At 33.1% G+C, this 18,303-nt stretch overlaps 1 long non-coding RNA gene across 1 annotated transcript; it reads left to right on the forward strand.

The window, feature by feature from the left end:
• The first annotated feature begins 9,688 nt into the window (after positions 1-9,688).
• Positions 9,689-12,064, forward strand: LOC122195703 (uncharacterized). Its single transcript, XR_006186258.2, has 2 exons — positions 9,689-10,781; positions 11,852-12,064. It is a non-coding gene; the product is annotated as an uncharacterized LOC122195703 (long non-coding RNA).
• Positions 12,065-18,303: the final 6,239 nt, after the last annotated feature.

Raw genomic sequence — 18,303 nt, forward strand, 5'->3', positions numbered from 1 at the left:
GTTTGTATTAAAGTGATAGTTTTGTATACAATATTTATCCTCTTTAACAATGTTTGACAAAGCATAAATCATAAGTTCTTTGAATGCATAAAAAGTTTTAACAAGGATGGCTACCCTGGCTACTATGCATTTTGTATAAATCTAGTGTATGCAAGGTATAACAAGAGTTTTCACATTTTCACAAGGGATTAACCGGGTGTTTACTTGTATTCTCCCCCGAAATGCATAAAAAGTACATTCTAAAGTATTTGAAGGTGTATAAAAGGGGTATGAACTCACATGATGGCTACCAACAAGTTCACAAGTAATATGATGAAAAATCATTTCTATGAAATGATTTCCTTTTCTACCGTGTTACAAAGGTGTGATGATGAGTTGAGTTTTCTTGTAAAAGCATCATGTTATAGTTGAAAATGGTTACCCTTGATATGATGTAGTATGCAAACGTATAAATAAAACATATTTCTATTTATAAAACATATTGTATCCCAAGACGGTAAAGTTGTGTTGTGAGGTGTTTTGCATGATAACAAATTCATATGATAGTTAAAACAACAATATAAAAAGTATAGCAAAAGATCGATGTTTCACACGATTTTATCCGTGTGTTTACTTGTATTCCCCCCTTAAAAATGTTTAAAAGCGGTTAAAACGTATTTAAAGTGTGTTTGTAGGGGTATGAACTCACTTGATTGAAGTGGTTGTTTTGAAGTACTCGAGAGAAGAATCGAGCAGAACTTTGACTATAGATTGTTGAAATCTCGGGATTCTCGGGGATCTCAGGAGTATAGAACTTCCTTCAAAGCTTGAGTATAAAACCCAGGGCTTCACGCATGCAGTACTTCGACTGGAGAGAAGCAGTGTCTCGGGAACTTTGGGGCGTCGGACCTTGCGTCGTGTTCCAGGAGTGTTACCGGGGCTTCGGGGTGGTTTAGAGGGGCTTAACAGAGAGTAGAAGTAGGAAAGAGGTTAGGAATGAGTAGCCAAACTCAAAAGGCTTTGATTTCTATATATAGGCTAAAAATCGAAGTTCGCGTCGTGAGTTTGTCCCAAATTCGTCATGGCATGCGTCATCTGTCAAGTGGCTCTGAAATGCATCGGTCAGACTGTTCACGTCGTGAACACCTTCGTGTCCTGAACTTCAGAAAATCATATCTTTCGCATACAAGCTTCATTTTCGACGTTCTTTATATCCACACGTATTTAAGAAAAGGCTCTGCAACTCTCGTTTAGACTTCGTTGGCTAATTTTAAATTTATTTTTATTATATTATTTTTAACAGGCCGGGCCTGGAAAAGTCCATTTAAATTCCATAACTCCTTCATCTGGTGTCCATTTTGGTCAGACTTTTTACTGTTGTACTCCTATTGTCAGGGTCTTCAACTTTTGTTTAGGTTGTGTCGGCTAAAGACCACTCGATCTCTATTTCGAGTTTTTAGCTGTCTACTGCTAGGTCAGAAACTTCGAAAAATCATAACTTCCTCATACAAAGTCAGATTGGGGCGTTCTTTTTATGTATGCTCGCGGTTTAAAGATATTTACAACATTCATTTAGATGCCTAAGGCTAAAAAGTATTTTATTGAAATTTTTCGTTTTACATTTAACAGTGATTTACCGGTATTGTCGCGGATCTTCGATTGGTCATAACTTCTTCGTTATAACTCAGATTTTAGTGCTCTTTATATTTTTGGAAACCTCGTTACGATATATACCACTTGGTATATCCCAATTATTGTTTTATAAAAGTTAAATTTTTGACCCTAATTTCGCTGGTGTTACAGAATTCTTGTGTTTTTGGGCTGGGAAAATATTGGACCTTAGATTAAGGCCCATTGAAGGGGTTGGGCCCAATTTGGAGATTATTCTTATTTTTATTTTTAAGTTAGAAAATTAGGTAGTTTTTTTAGGAATCTTGATCATCTCGAATATAATTTACTTTGGCCGATCGAAGATTCAAACTACCAGAATTTACGCTTGATTTGGAAATTGAATAAAATTTGAGAAGGTTGAGGAGATTACTGATTCAAGAAGAAATGGGAGATAATGGAAAAATAGGTTTCGACAGGATCAATCCACCGATTGTCAATCCTGCAGTTACTGCATAAAATTTTGAATTCTAAGCCATGATGTTCCAAATGATCAATAAAAATGGTCTTTTTGGAGGTATGCCTAGCGATGAACCATCGTCCCATCTGCATTCCTTTAACCAGATGTGTGATAATTTCAAACAAAAAGATATGACAGCTGATGTGTTTAGAATGAGATTATTTCCGTACACAATTCAAGGGAAAGCTTGAGACTAGTTTGATTCTTTGTTGTTATATTCCATCACCACTTGGGAGGAATTAAGAGAAAAAATCCTGAAAATATTTTTGCCACCCACCAGAAATGCAAATTTAATAAAGGCTATCATGTCTTTTCAACAATTTAATGAAGAATCATTATGGGAAGTTTGGGAAATATGGAATAATATGCTGAGAAAATGTCCAACACATTGAATCCTTGATGATGTGAAATTAGAGACATTCTACCAAGGATTAGATGCTTAGAGTAGATACTTTTGCCGAAGGAGCGTTACTTAGGAAGAGTTACACGAAGAGCATGGAGATTTTAGATAGAATAGCAACTAACAACTTCCAACGGCCAACAGGGAGAATAAAATCAGGAAATGTAAGAGGAAGTACAACATCTGAGGCTCATCTTGCAGCTCATAATGACGCATTAGCAGCTGAGTTGACTTAAATCAAGAGCATGATGAAAAATATGATGTCTAGCAGTGGGTTGCAAGAAAATAAGGTTGAATTTTGCACATTTTGTCAAGATGTATATGATTATAGTGAGTGCCCATGAAATCCAGAATCTGTGTTTTTCATGGAAAGACAAAGTTTTCCAAAATAAAACAGCTCCTACTTAGAGATGTACAATCCAGGTTGGAGAAATCATCCAAATTTTTCGAAGGGAGGACAACAACAACTAATGCAACCACAACAAGGGCAATTTCCACAAAGGTCTAAAAATCCATTAGGGTTTTATCATATCCAAAATCAGCAAATGAGATCATAAGAAGGTGTATTCCACCAGACATCAGGAACTAGTTCAAAGCCAACCCATGCACATGCTCAAGAAATGATGGCTTTCGAGAAAGCAACGATAGAGTTCATGATCAAGCAAGAGAAAAAGACGGAAGAACGTGAGAGAAATTGTTAGGTGTATTTTATGCACCTTTTTACATAACTTTTAGTCCCTTTTTATGCATGTAAATAGCTTAGTTATATTTCATTATTCTTGCATTATTATCATATTCATGTTAGTCTCTAGAACGACCTTATTTGCACACTTTCATGTCTCTTTCAGGTAAACCGGAGGTTGGAGCGCGCTTTTGGAGGTGCCGGAGGGCATTGGTGAAGATTGCGGGATGATCGGGCGTAGAATAGAAGAATTGAGAAAATCAAGTTTGAATTTGGAGTCGGAGGGCTACACAGGGCGAGTTGGGTTTGGCCAAGAAATCAAACATGGGGCGTGTTTGACCATTCCAGGCATTTTGACTTCACTGAACACGACCTGTGTCCATTTAGCCTATTTGGACACGGGGCGTGTTTGTCGAAATGAAGACTTTTGAGCATCGTACTTTGGAGCTAGAATCGAGGATTGATGGCTATGTTGTCAGTCAACACGACCCGTGTTGATTTACTCTATTTTAACATGGGCCGTGTCCGACTTAAAAACCGCCTTTTGGCAGTTTTTTCCATTTTTCATATGTCGGGAATTGGTTTATTTTGGGGGATGTCAGAGCATAGAAGAGCACTTTAAGAGAGGGGAAGTCGAAGGTTTTAGCAAGTATTTGTCCATTAATCATTTGGAAACATTTAATTTCTTCTTTGTAAGCACTTTAGCACTTAATTTCATCTTTTGAATTTGTTAATCTTGTTCTAGCCATGTGTAGCTAGAACCCTAACTTCTCCAATTTCATGTTTTGACTTTTTGGTTGTGAATCAAATCATATGACCTGATGTTTGTGTTTAATTTCTATCTAGTGAAACTGATTTTACTTCAATTGAATGTTTGATTCTAATAATGATTCTTATTGGCCATTTGAATTAGGGTTAGGTCATTCAAGTTATTCATTTTGCAAAATCCATAATTGTTTTGTGAATTGAACTAAGTAACAAGCATTAAATTGATTTCTTATGAATGAATTTAGTGTAAATCTTTTCACACATCCTTACGCTCCCGAGCTTGTGAGGAGTATTGGGTGCTGTTGGGAACATTCATAATAAGCTTAATGCAATCTTTTAATCTACTTCTAAGAGCTTGTTTAGATTAGGTTAGTAAGGTTAGGATTAATCAAAGAGCTTGTTTTGATTGATTAATGTGGTGAATGGAAACTGTTAGAGCTTGTTAACACTTTCAAGTACCAACTTAGATAGAATGAAACAAATGTCTTGTCATCTTTGATTCACATTACTGGATTGTCATACATGGAGTTAGAGTCCTTACAAAATCTGAACTTAATTTATTCGTTTAGTTGTCTACTCGTGTTTTAAATTTGTTTGTTTAGTCATTGCACTCTAAACCCCCATTTTTACTGTTGGTGACCATTGTACCTTGCGCAAAGAGGTATAGACTAATTATCACGTGTCTCTGTGGATCGACCCTACTTGCCTTGCACTACCTTTTAGTGCAATATAGTGGGATTATTTTGGAGTATATCGTAACCCTATTATTTGTTGGGTCTGACACACCTAACAAAAATCAAGGAATTTCCATGAGAAATTTACAAAATCAGTTAGGGGAATTAGCGCAAGCACTAAACTCTAGAGAGCCAAGAGCATTGCCAAGTTGTACTCAAAATCATGGAAATGGTAAAGATGCGAGGCAATGCAATGCCATCATGTTTAGACCAGGCAATGAATTGAATAAGAGGATTATGATTTGCCAGTTACCAATGATGACCAACAAACTGTAAGTGTTGATGGTGATAAGAAAAAGAAACAAGTGAAGGATGATGAGAAAGAATACATCGAGATAGAAGATGTTATCGATGAAGAGTACAAAACGGAAGAAACTGAGTGAACAATGTCCAACGAATCCAAGTTCAAGTATCAAAAATCAAAAGAGTCCAAGAAAAAGAGGTCTGCAATGGTGTGCCAATAGCACCATCTTCTTTGGCTTTCCTACCTAGGCAAAGTAAATCCAAAAAAGATGGTGGGAAATTCAAGAAGTTTCTTGAGGTACTCTCTCAACTCCATATCAACATTCCTTTTTTTGAAGCTTTAAAACAAATGTCTACCTATGTCAAGTTCAGGAAGGAAGTTCTTACAAGAAAAAGAGTTTGGAGAGAGTTTGAGACCATTGCAATGACGAAAAGTTGCACATCAATTATCAAAAGCAAATTACTTGTCAAGAATGATGATCCACGTAGTTTCATTTTACCGTACAAAATATGAAACTTTAACAAGATAGGGTTATGCGACTTGGGTGAAAGTATCAATTTGATGCCTTTGTCAATTTTTCGATAATTAGGACTTGGTGAAGCTAGACCAACCATTGTTTCACTTCAATTGGCTGACCAATGAATAATTTGTCCAGAAGTTAAAATTGACGATACATCATCAAAGTTGATAATCTTTTTATTCCAACAGATTTCATCATTTTTAATTATGAAGTTGAAGACCATTGTGGAATAACTTTGGTAAGGCCATTTTTGGCGACTACTGAAGCATTGATTGATGTAAAAAAGAAAGAGGTTACACTGAGAGTAAATGATGAGCAAAAGACTTTTAATATGTTTAAGGATTTCAAACAACCTTCTAATCTAGAAGAATTCTCATTCATAAGAGTCACAGACGGAGTGGTACATTTGAACGAAGCCCACTTGAGTAAGGTGACTCGTGACATTGAGGAAAATAGACAGTCGACGATTAAAAAAGAAATGAGTCGGGTCAAGGAGAAGCATGACTTGAATGATAGTGTGACTGAATCAACTTTGTCATCCCCTGAAAAAGTATATGTTTTAGAGCAGAAGCGGCCTCCAGAATCCTTGAAGAAGGTTGAGAAGAAAAGAATGAAGCGGTTGTTCAAACATGGTGAACTTAAAAAGCAAAATCTTGAAGATACCAAAATTCAAAAGTTTTGGGATGAGAAATGGCGGTGCATCAATGTTTTGAAAAGAGCAAAAGAAATAAATATTTTGCGTAAAGGAATGAGTAAAAAGCCATTTTGGAGTAGAAAAAGAGGAACTGGTTGTTCTCTATCTGAAGCCGATTGAAGAGTAATGCAGTTGTTTTGATTTTGTTTTTATTTTTTAGTTTGTCTTTGTTTTTGTTTTCTTTTTGTTCTTGTTCTTGTTTTTTTTTGGTTAAGCTAAAATAAAAAAATTATTAAAAACCTAAAAACATAAGAAAATTTTCTAAAAATTTAAAAAATAAATAAAACTAAAAGAACATTTATTTTCATTTATGTATTGTTAGTTTAGTAATTTTATATGTTTTGTTTGTTTTGATGATTTTGTTGAGTGTGCAGTCCTTATTTGTTAGTTGGTGATCGAGATGAGCCAAATGAGAAATCGACCATAGCATTGTGTGTTCAAGAAAAATCAGATTATTTTGATGATGACACACCATCAGGGAGTTTTCTGCACTTAATGCTTAATTCTCTTTTTATTGCTCGGGGCGAACAATGTTTAAAGTTTGGGGATGTGTTTAGTGCCCGTTTTACGTTCACTAAATGATTTAAAAAAGTAAATTCGACAAATGACCAAAATGTAAGGTGAGTTTGAAGAAAATGACCACAAAAATGAAGATTTCAGAAAATGACCACAGGTTCCGCAGAGGGGGTTCTGTGGAACCATAAACACCTCTGCGGAATGTGAACACCTCTGCGGATCTTGGTCTTTTTCATTTTTTTTTCGTTTTCTGTTTTATTTTTTGGTTTTTTTTTGTTTTCATTTATTAATATATTTTTTTTAATCACATAAGGTATTATGTGATTGTTATGTAAATTTTTTTTCGTTTTATGTTTTTCTTATTTAATTACCCGTTTATAAAGTTGTGTGTTTAATAAAAATTATACAAATATTCTATGTTTTTTATAAAATTACATACACTGGTATTCTAAATAATAAACATAATTTAAGTAGGTTACAAAAGATACTTTACAAAACATAAACATACAACCTTCGTAATAAACATACTTTGGAATAAACTTCATTAAAGTCTCTACGGATCCTCTACAGCTCGGTGGAATCTTTGTTTTTTGATTTTTTTTATAATTTTTTTTTCGTTTTTTCGTTTTTTGTGTTCATTTTCATTTATTAATATTAATTTTTTTTAAATACACTAATACCTTATGTGATTATTATATAAAAAAAAAAATTTGACAAAAAAAGTTAAAAATAATGAAATGTTTTATATAATACGTTTGCTACTTATGTATGTTTTTCATGTATTTTTACTGTTTTGTATTTACAAATCATTCTCCACAAACACAATGAAAAAACAATTTCTACTGGTAATTGAAACTCACAAACTCACAAAAACCCATTAAAATACGTCTATAACTTTTGTAACTAATACATAGAGGTGTACATAGATCTGCAGAGGTGTACACTGGTCCACAGAGGTGTACACAGATCTGCAGAGGTGTACACTGGTCCACAGAGGTGTACACAGATCCGCAAAGGTGTATACTGATCCTTAGAGGTGTACACTGATCCGCAGAGGTGTACACTGATCCGCTGATAACAGTTTTGTGGATTCCCAAACAGTTATGTGGACTGATATTAAACATAAGTTCATTATTTTTAACCTCTTTTTGTCAAATTTTTACATAAAACATAAGGTATTAGTGTATTAAAAAAATTAATATTAAGAAACGAAAACAAAAAATAGAAAAAATTAAGAAACAAAAAATTAAAAATTAAAAAACTCAAGATCCGCAGAGGTGTTTCGGTTCCTTAGAGGCAAACGTATTACATAAAACATTTCATTATTTTTAACATTTTTTTGTAGAATTTTTCACATAATAATCACATAAGGTATTAGTGTATTTAAAAAAAATTATATTAATAAACGAAAATGAACGCAAAAAAAATGAAAAAACGAAAAAAAAATTAAAATCAAAAAACAAAGATTCCGCAGAGTTGTAGAGGATCCGCAGAGCCTTCAATGAAGTTTATTTCAAAGTATGTTTATTATGAAGGTTGTATGTTTATGTTTTTTAAAGTATGTTTTGAAACCTACTTAAAGTATTGTTTATTATTCAGAATACCGGTGTGTATAATTTTATAAAAAACATAGTATATTTGTATAATTTTTATTAAACACATAACTTTTATAAACGGGTAATTAAATAAGAAAATAAAAAACGAAAACAATTTTTTTTTACATAATAATCACATAATACCTTATGTGATTATAAAAAATATTGATAAACGAAAACAAAAAAGAAAAAAAAAACAAAAAAACGAATAAAAAAAATGAAAAAAACCAAGATCCGCAGAGGTGTTCACATTCCGTAGAGGTGTTTATGGTTCCGCAGAACCCCCTCTGCGGAACCTGTGGTCATTTTCTGAAATGTTCATTTTTTTTGTCATTTTCTTCAAACCCACCCTACATTATGGTCATTTGCCGAATTCTCTAAAAAAAACCTGCCATAATTTTAAAAATTTTTACATGGTTTTTGAGCATAAAAAAACAAATTTACGTTAAATTTCATGATGGATTTCAATCTCTCAGTTGATGTTTCTTTGTCGCATTCAGTTGGGATTGACCTGTTTTGGTGAGTCCCTCATCTGCCTATTCGACTAGTATTTGTGGGAGTTGGTTTTCATCTCATGAAATCCAAATATAGTTTTTTACAAGCTACTTGACACGAATTGACGGCTCATTAACTTGTTCTTACAAGTTCACCTAAGTTTCTTAGATCCTCACCGCCTATTCGACGGGTATTGGTGGAAGTTGGTTTTCATTTCACAAAATCCAAATATAGCTTTTTACAAGCTTTTTTATATAAATTGACGACTTGCATCACCACTTGTCATCACAAGTGCAACCTGAGTCTTTCGGGTTCCTCTCTGCTTATTCAATACGTTGGTGGGAGTTGGTTTTCGTTTGATGAAAAACAAAATATAAAATGTTGTGCTTTGAAATTGGATTGTCGGTTTTATTTCACTTGTTATTGCAAGTGCAACCTATGTTTCATGGGTTCCCTACCGCCTATTCTAAAGGTTTTTGTAGGAGTTGGTTTCTTTTCATGAAGTCCAAATTCTTTTTATAATGAATTGGTGGAATTTATTTCACTTGTTAAAGCAAGTACGATAGGTTCCTCATCTCTTATTCGACAAGATAATGAGTTGGATTTTTTTTATAATTCTAAAAAAAATCTTAAGGAATTGATGATATGATGATCTTCATTTTGTGAAGTCCATATGATTTTTACAAGGAATTGACGGTTATGGTTCATAAGTGCTCAAAATTATATTAATGATCTTTTTCATTTTGGAGATATTCGGGTTCGGTTGAAATATGATCAAGAGATTAAAACATTTTGCAACCATTTCAAAAACACATACATGGTTTACCCATCAAATTGCAAGATAAAGTGCTTAGGTAAACATTTTTTTATCATCCATGTCTTGACTTTTGGGAGTTCGAAATTGCAATTTTAAGAAGCCCAATTCAAGTAATTTTTAATTCTTTGCTTCTTGGAGAACCACAAAATAGAAATTGGATAAAAAGAAACAACCAAATGTGATGTGATTGCTCAACAAGTCAGGCTTTTGCCCAGTTTATAATCTAAAAGAAAAGACTTCATTTATCCTTTTTTGTTGCTGTGAGATTTACGATGTCAAGAAAATTGGAACATGTATCTATTTAGATGTCATAGATTTCAAGAACAAAAATTTTTGTTGACTTAAACTCTTCTTAGACGATTTTCTGGTATAAAGATGTTGTTGCACAATCCTTTTGATCAAAACCCTCCTCCATTCCAACCTGAACCTTTCTCCATCACCCCTCACCCCTTACCATTTTCACCATCAACCACCAACATATCCCCACCTTATACCTCCGTGAAAAACCATCATACCCTACATCGAACCAATCTTGAACCACCATCCAACGCCACCCTTCTCCCTAATTCCCTTCACAGCCTCCACCATAAACTACCCTTACCTCCACCATTCCCACCTAAAACCACTGTCAGGCACCTTTAATCACCAAAGATCTCTATTATTGCTCCATTCCAGCCAACCTTCACCATAACCCCACCTCTATTAACCTCAATTACAGTCTCCATCTTCAACCATTACAATCACCATTCTTCCACCTGTCAACACCCATTACCTTACCAGCCTTCAACTGACATAAACATCACCCAACACCACCACCTCCCTAATCAGACTTCATCCATTTATCACCACTAACATCAGCTTCCACCAGTCGGACCACTAGCCAGCCACCATAACCATATCACAGCAGAAAAAAAAAGAGAAGAAGAGAGAAGGGTGTGGTGATCAACCTAACTCCGCTACCTGCGATCGATTTTGAGAAAGAAGTTTGATACCTGCGATGCTCGGTGGGTGTCTATCAATTCGAGAACAAAAATGAACGTGTCGCAGAAAAGCGGGGCTGGGATTTCAGATTTCTTCTTTTTGCTGGCTGAAACGCTTGCAAGGGGTAGATGTGTGTTGGGCTGACTACATCTCATTGTGTGGGCTGTTGCATTCCTTTGTTGGGCTACACATGCAGGCAGCAAAAGATTCAAGGGGGTAATTCTTGTGGTAATTTTTGTTTGTTTTAGTTAACTTTGAATTATTCTTAGCATTTTAACGAAATAAGTTGAACCCTTATTTTATTAGGTTTAATTTTTTTTCAATTAACTGTTATGGAGTAAATTCTTTTTGTGGGTTTAATTGGCTTGGGTTAAATGGTAATTCTAGTGCTTTAATTTAATTGATATAAATTGTGTGGTAATTATTTGATGTTTAAATGTGTGTTTAATGCCAAATTTATTTTACGAAATTTAATTAATTAATTGAATGTTTATTATCTAGCTAATTGTAGATGTTAGATGTTAATTTGAATTTCATTTTATAATTAATTGCAACTTCAGACTTCGAGAAAAGCTTTAGTTGGGACATCATTTTAACATGAGTGTGTGATTTCGTGATCCCACTTAAAATCGACATAGACATGTATTGGAGCTCTTTTAACAAAACCACTAAACTTAATGCTTTTAAATTTCATGAACTACATAGAGATATGAGTGAGTGATTTTAAATCGAATCATGAGACCGAGAGGTAATTGATGATTTTATATCGTGTTAGCAAATTTATTACCACTACATTTTTGTTAATTACTTGATTACATTAGATGAATCATGGACCCGTAAAAGTCAACTAAATCCCGTTTTTCTCTTGTCTGTGAAATCTCAGTTGTGTGTCTACCCCTTTAAGTCAGTGTGGTTCTAGTATTGTGTTACTAAATTTCCTTTAGTTTGTTTCTAGGTAATATTATTTTATTTTAGTTTTTAAAATTAGTTTTCTTAGTTTAATCAAACCAAATTATTTTACCAACAACTACCTACTCATTCTTCCTTTAAGATAAATAATCCATGTGGGTACGATATCTGGTCTTATGACCATATTACTTGCACGACCTCGTATATGTGTGAGTACGCGTTTTCGTTAACAAGTTTTTGGTGTCATTTCCAGGGATTATACTTATTTTTAAGTTAGAAAATTAGGTAGTTTTTTTTTAGGAATCTTGATCATCTCGAAGATAATCTACTCTGGCCGATCGAATATTCAAACTGTGATTTCTTCTTTTTGCTGGCTGAAACGCATGCAGTGGGTAGAGGGGTGTTGGGCTAACTACATCTCGTTGTGGGCTGCTGCATTCCTTTGTTGGGCTACACATGCAGGCATCAAAAGAGTCAAGGAGAGTAATTCTTGTGGGAATTTTTGTTTATCTTAGTTAACTTTGAATTATTCCCAGCATTGTAATGAAATAAGTTGAACACCGATTTTATTAGGTTTAATTTTGTTCAATGTTATGGAGTAATTTCTTTTTGTGGGTTTAGTTGACTTGGATTAAGTGGTAATTCTAGTGCTTTAATTTAATTAATATTATGTATCGTAATTGTTTGATGTTTAAATGTGTGTTTAGTGTCAAAATTGCTTCATGAATTTAGGTTAATTGACGATGTTTATTATCTAGCCAGTAATAGATGTTAAATATTAATTCGGATTTCATTTTGTAATTGTTTGCAACTATTGAATTTGAGAGAAACTTTATTTGGGAAATCATTTGAACATGAGTGTGTGATTTCGTGATCCCATTTAAAATCAACATAGATGTGTGTTGGTGAACTTTTAACATAACCACAAATCTCTATGTTTTTTAATTTCATGAACTGCATAGAGATATGAGTGAGTGAAATTAAATTGAATCTTGAGATCGATAGGTAATTGATGATTTTAGATGTTGTTAGCAAATTTATTACCACTACATTTGCGTTATTGATTAATTGCATTAGATGAATCATTAACCCGTAAATGTCAACTAAATCTCGCTTTTCTCTTGTCTGTGAAATCTCAATTTGTGTTCTTACTTCCTCCGGTCACTTCGGTCTTAGTATTGAGTTTTTGATTTTCTTTTAGTTTGTTTTAGAAATATTAGTTGCTTGACATATTTTATTTTAATTTAATTTTTAAAAATAATTTTCTTAATTTAATCAAAACAAATCACTTTTACCAACAACTACATGATTCATATTCCTTTAAGATAGATAGTCTTTGTGGGTACGATATTTGGTCTTACGATTATATTACTTGCACGATCTTGTATACTTACGAGTATACGTTTTCGTCAACGGCTAGTAAATAACAATTATGCACTAAAAAACAAATATTGGAAAATTTTGAAAGAAATATACAAACTTTAATGATGATCATTCATTACTTAGGCACGTAGTGTGATGGTACATTTATTGAAAGTACTTTAACAAAAAATAAAATTAAAATTTGAGAAATTAAATATTGTTCTATTTTTTTTCGACTTATATTCTTATCCATATGAAACAATTACAAATGTTTTAAAATATTATTAATTTTATCAAAATATAAGACTTGTAAACTTTTCATATAGAGAAGAAAATTTCTCTTAAGATTTATTTGATGACCATTCATTGATTACCAATATAATACCATTTTTTTAGTCATTTGAAAATTTTGATCAGTTTGTTCAAAATAAACCATTTAACAAAAACTTTCTTTTTCTTTTTCCAACATGCATAACTTCTTTAATTCGGAGACCAAAAGATTTTATGCTAGAATTTAAGAATTTTTGAACAAACGATAGATGATTTATCATATAGTGTAATAAAAAAAATCAATTTATATTATTCACACGATCAGAATGATCGTCTACGTCCACAGATGAACACGAGCGATATATATATATATATATATATATATATATATATATATATATATATATATATATATATATATATATATATATATATATATATATATATATATATAGAGAGAGAGAGAGAGAGAGGTTCAAGTATTCTAACTATTTATTGTGTGAATGTAGGAATAATATAGACCAATCATTTCAAAACTCTTATTAATTAATTAATTTTGGTAATTAAATAAATATTTAGTTAATAGCTTTAATTTATGCAAAATATTTTAAGAATTTAAAATCCTAATTGACCAAGAAAATTTTTATCTCGTTTTCTTCCTGCACCTCACCTTGTATCTGAGTCCAACGTCCTCTTATGTCAATCGATCACCTCTTCAGTCTATCTATACAATTCGTCTCTTAGTCCAATTCTGTTGACGTTCTTTGATGATAAATGAAGCTGTAGCAACTCCTTTTTGAATTAGCAAATCTAAATGGGAAATAATCCAATCACACAATGTGTCAACACACCTTTGATCACTTTCTCTCTAATTTAAGGTTGGTTCATTCTATAAATCACCGTCCATACGTCATTTATGTAATAATTATATGAAAAATGCATAAACTGTTAATCAATGATAATTCAGTTTCTAAATAAAAGTAATTGGAGTTTCATGGTGCATTTCCGATTTGAGAATTGGTTTTCTCCATCCACATAATTCATTATGTTGTACGGTTATTTTTGTTTTTTTATGAATCACATGCAATTAAGTGATTTTTCAAACTTTTAATGTACACAGTTGGACAATTTAATAGACAAAACTACAAGATTGGTCCTGTGGTATTAAAAAACTTTGGATAGGATTCAAAAAGTTTCCAACTTGCATGGAATGTCCAAAATCAAAATATTTCTGTGATTTTAGTCCAAAAAAACTTGAAAAGACGATTATGCCATTTTATTTTCTTTTTTGTATTTTTTATAATTATTCTAATACTATTTTAATTAAAAAATAATGAAAAAAGAAAAAAAGTATCCCCCACCCACCCATCGTTCTCTCTCTCTCTCTCTCTCTCTCTCTCTCTCTCTCTCACACACACACACACACGCGCACACTCTCTCTCTTTGTGTGTGTGACTGTGTGTATGGAAATCCATACCAGAAATCATAGAAATCATGTCACACCCCGGCCATTGGCGGAAACACCGGGTAGTGTAACGTCATTTTTCGTATCATAGTTATATAACATATATTGAACAACACTTAAAGAAAATACATATCTTTATTGATGATTGAAAGTTACATTATTGTGTTCCTAGTATTTATTACATAATATCCGACTATGGCATACTTCTTAATAAACAGAAAGATAATAGTAAAACTTCTCCTATTCGAATACATACCAACTTTTCAAGTTCCTGAAAACACATGCATTTTAAAAATACGTCAACATAAAGTTGGTGAGTCCACAGACTTTAACTCCATAAAATAATACATTTTCACACATTCAAAAGTATAGTTTTGAAAGTATCATTTTGACTCTCCAACATTTAGTATGTATATTAGGTATAATAGTATACTTATCAATTAAGTGTTATACCTAAACATTTCTTAATCTTAAGGTATAAGTAGGGGAAAACTTATACTTAACATTAATACTTGTATACGACAAGGTATAATGTTTCTAACAATTTGCTACCATGAGCCTGTAACCGCTGCTATGACATAATACCTTTGATAAAACAATACACTCATGATTTACCATGAGAAACAAACACACTCATGATTTACCATGAGAAACAACACCGTACGCTTCATCGACGCCGGAATAATAACAAATAAAATGATAGTTCATCACTTGTTTTTGGTTGACTGTCGCTAACAGTCACAAGTGGGGTGGTCAGCCCGTATACTAATTATACACGACTTCCTCGCTCACACGGGATTAATGGTTACAGTTCAGAGGATTCCGCTAAGATCCCCAATCTTAGTTGATGAATACAATTACTCATGTAGACTTTGACGGCTTCCTATAGCTCTAACAACAAAAGCATCTTCATTTCTAAAACCCTAAGTTACTAGACTATGCTTTTAAACATTACTCCTAACTTCATAATATTTAGGCAGTATAACAGTTATATCTTGAAGTAAAACCAGGTTTTATCATGACCTAAAACCAATAATAACAACATATAACGTTTCTAGTTTTATCTTGACATAAAACTATCAATAACAATACCAAGTTTTATCTTGACATAAAACTAACAATAACAACATATAACATATCTAGTTTTATCTTGACATAAAACTAACAATAACAACATATAACATATCCAGTTTTATCTTGACATAAAACTAACAATAACAACATATAACATATCCAGTTTTATCTTGACATAAAACTATTAATAGCAACATACTATATAACTTAACATTTAGAACTTTCGAATATAACTTCGGTATTATATCGCACACAACATATATATAGAATCCTAAGTATAACTCAAGATCGACATTAGTAAATTAACATACTGATAAGTTAATAATAGTTGTATGTATTCAAAATGTTATATTTAGAACAATCATATCCCGGTTATCATAACTATATACTATCATATAGACATGATAATTACATATATATAATAACTAGCATGCGTTTTCCCTCGAAATATTAGAAAGTGGGGCCGTGAAACTCACCCTAGTAGCGTGATTTTATTTTATCTAAGGAAAACGGTCAACGTGCGAGATCGTCGGGGCTCGGGATGCAAGATGGCTTCAGCAAGGGAGAGAGGAGATAAGGAAATGGTGTAAGGAATAGCTGAAGTTGGACCTGCTATTTATAGTAAGGATTTTAGACTCTCACGTCATGAGTTTCATAAGGCTCACGTCATGAGTCTTGCATGATCACCTCGTAGACTTGCCATTTGCGTCCCTAGCTTCGGAAGGTGGCCATGTGACTCCTCACGTCGTGAAAAACTCCTTGTTCACGTCGTGAGTTTGGATCCTATCCCTCGCAGCCTCGTCACACCTTCTAGATTCCGAAATGTGCCAAAATGACTCCTCACGTCGTGAATAAACCCTTGTTTACGTCGTGAGTTTAGTTAGATTAGGGTTTCTAAAAGCTGAATCTTCGGAAGGTCATAACTTTCACATACGAACTCTGTTTTTGACGTTCTTTATATCCATACGTAGGTATTTATGAGCACTACAACTCTCTTTTAGACTCCGATAGCTATTTCTAAGTCTATTTTAAATTCCTCTTATTATAGAGATTTATAGTGTTCAGTTTATCATAACTTCTTCATGCGAAGTCAAATTCAGATGTTCTCTATATTTTTTGAATCGTATGGACGTATACTTTGAGTTGTATCATAAAGAAAGTTCATATTTGTATTAGAATTTATCATGAACTACATAACACTCTTACCACATTACTAGGTTAACATAATCACATTACATGATTGGCATAATCACATATGATTGTCTATTAACCTATTTTGACTAGTGTTACAAATCCATACCAAAAACTCAATCAACAAATTCAAATCCACAATTCTCTCTTTTGCCTCTGAGCTATTTGATATATCATAACTTTGTACAATTGGGATGGATCGATCTGTACATTCTAATCTAGCCTACCTCTCTTTACTAGTAATGCTTATAATTTCAGTTCTCTTACTCTCACAATTGCAGTTGCATGTTAGAATCCAAAAGAAAAAAAATGATATGCGCAGCTCCTACTCTGAATCTAAATTTTACAAGTTTGAGTGTAAAGAAAACAAGAAAAGTGGTCCTTTTTCTTCTTCTTCTCTGCGTGATTTATGTATTACGATTGCAAGTGGGTAGTGTAAAGAAAACGAGAATAATGATATACCTACCCCAACACAAATCTTCATATTCGCCCGTCTCTGCCTCCGCTTCCACCTCCGCCTTCGTCAATCTCTTTTTCTCCACCTTCACCGACCTCTCCCCTTCTCCGCTACAGATTGATAGATTTGTATTGTTTAAGTCGATTCACCGCCTTGGTTTTACTGTTGAACTTGAATCCCCAAATAAAATCCAGAAGTTGAAGTGAAGTCATAAAATGGTTGTCGATTTAATCACTGAAGATGGAGCTAGGGAAGCTGCGATGTCATTGATTTAATGGTGGCGGTGGAGGAAATCATAGAATAATGATTTAAAGTTGTGTAGTCATGGGCATCTGATAGGGTTTACCTGGGCTACCATAAAGATTGTGTTTTCTTTTAGCTAAATTTAACGAATTAGGGTTAGGGTTTGTGATGGGGACATGGACGAAAGCTGTGAGAGAAGGATCTGATAGTGCTGATGAAGATGGTCATGATGTGTGCCTTTCACTATGTGATTCATCAGGTTTTCTTCAAAGATAATGAAACCCAACAAAACAACCCAGTAGTTCACGAATAAGATGAAGTTCAGGAGTTATGTCACTATAAGAGAGAGAGAGAGAGAGAGAGAGAGAGAGAATGGTGGGTGGGTTGGTGGGGTGGGGGATAATTTTTTTTCTTTTTTCTTTATTTTTAATTAAAATAGTACAAGAATAATTATAAAAAATATATAACAGAAAATAAAAAGACATAATCGTCTTTTCAAGTTTTTTTGGACCAAAATCACGGAAATGTTTTGATTTTGGACCTTCCATGCAAGTTGGAAACTTTTTGGACCCTATCCAAAGTTTTTGAATACCACAGGGACCAATATTGCAGTTTTGTCCAATTTAATATTGCTGCCTTTTGATCACAAATCTAGATTATGGTATTTGAGGCTTATATTAAATTTACTTTTTTGCAATAATTATTGATTTCGTTTTCCGGCTATAAAAGATAATTTATATGTGATATATAAACTAGCAATAGTCTAAATTGTATTTTTT

This window comes from Lactuca sativa, chromosome 8 (assembly GCF_002870075.4).
Source record: "Lactuca sativa cultivar Salinas chromosome 8, Lsat_Salinas_v11, whole genome shotgun sequence".
In the NCBI taxonomy this organism is placed as follows: Eukaryota; Viridiplantae; Streptophyta; class Magnoliopsida; order Asterales; family Asteraceae; genus Lactuca; species Lactuca sativa.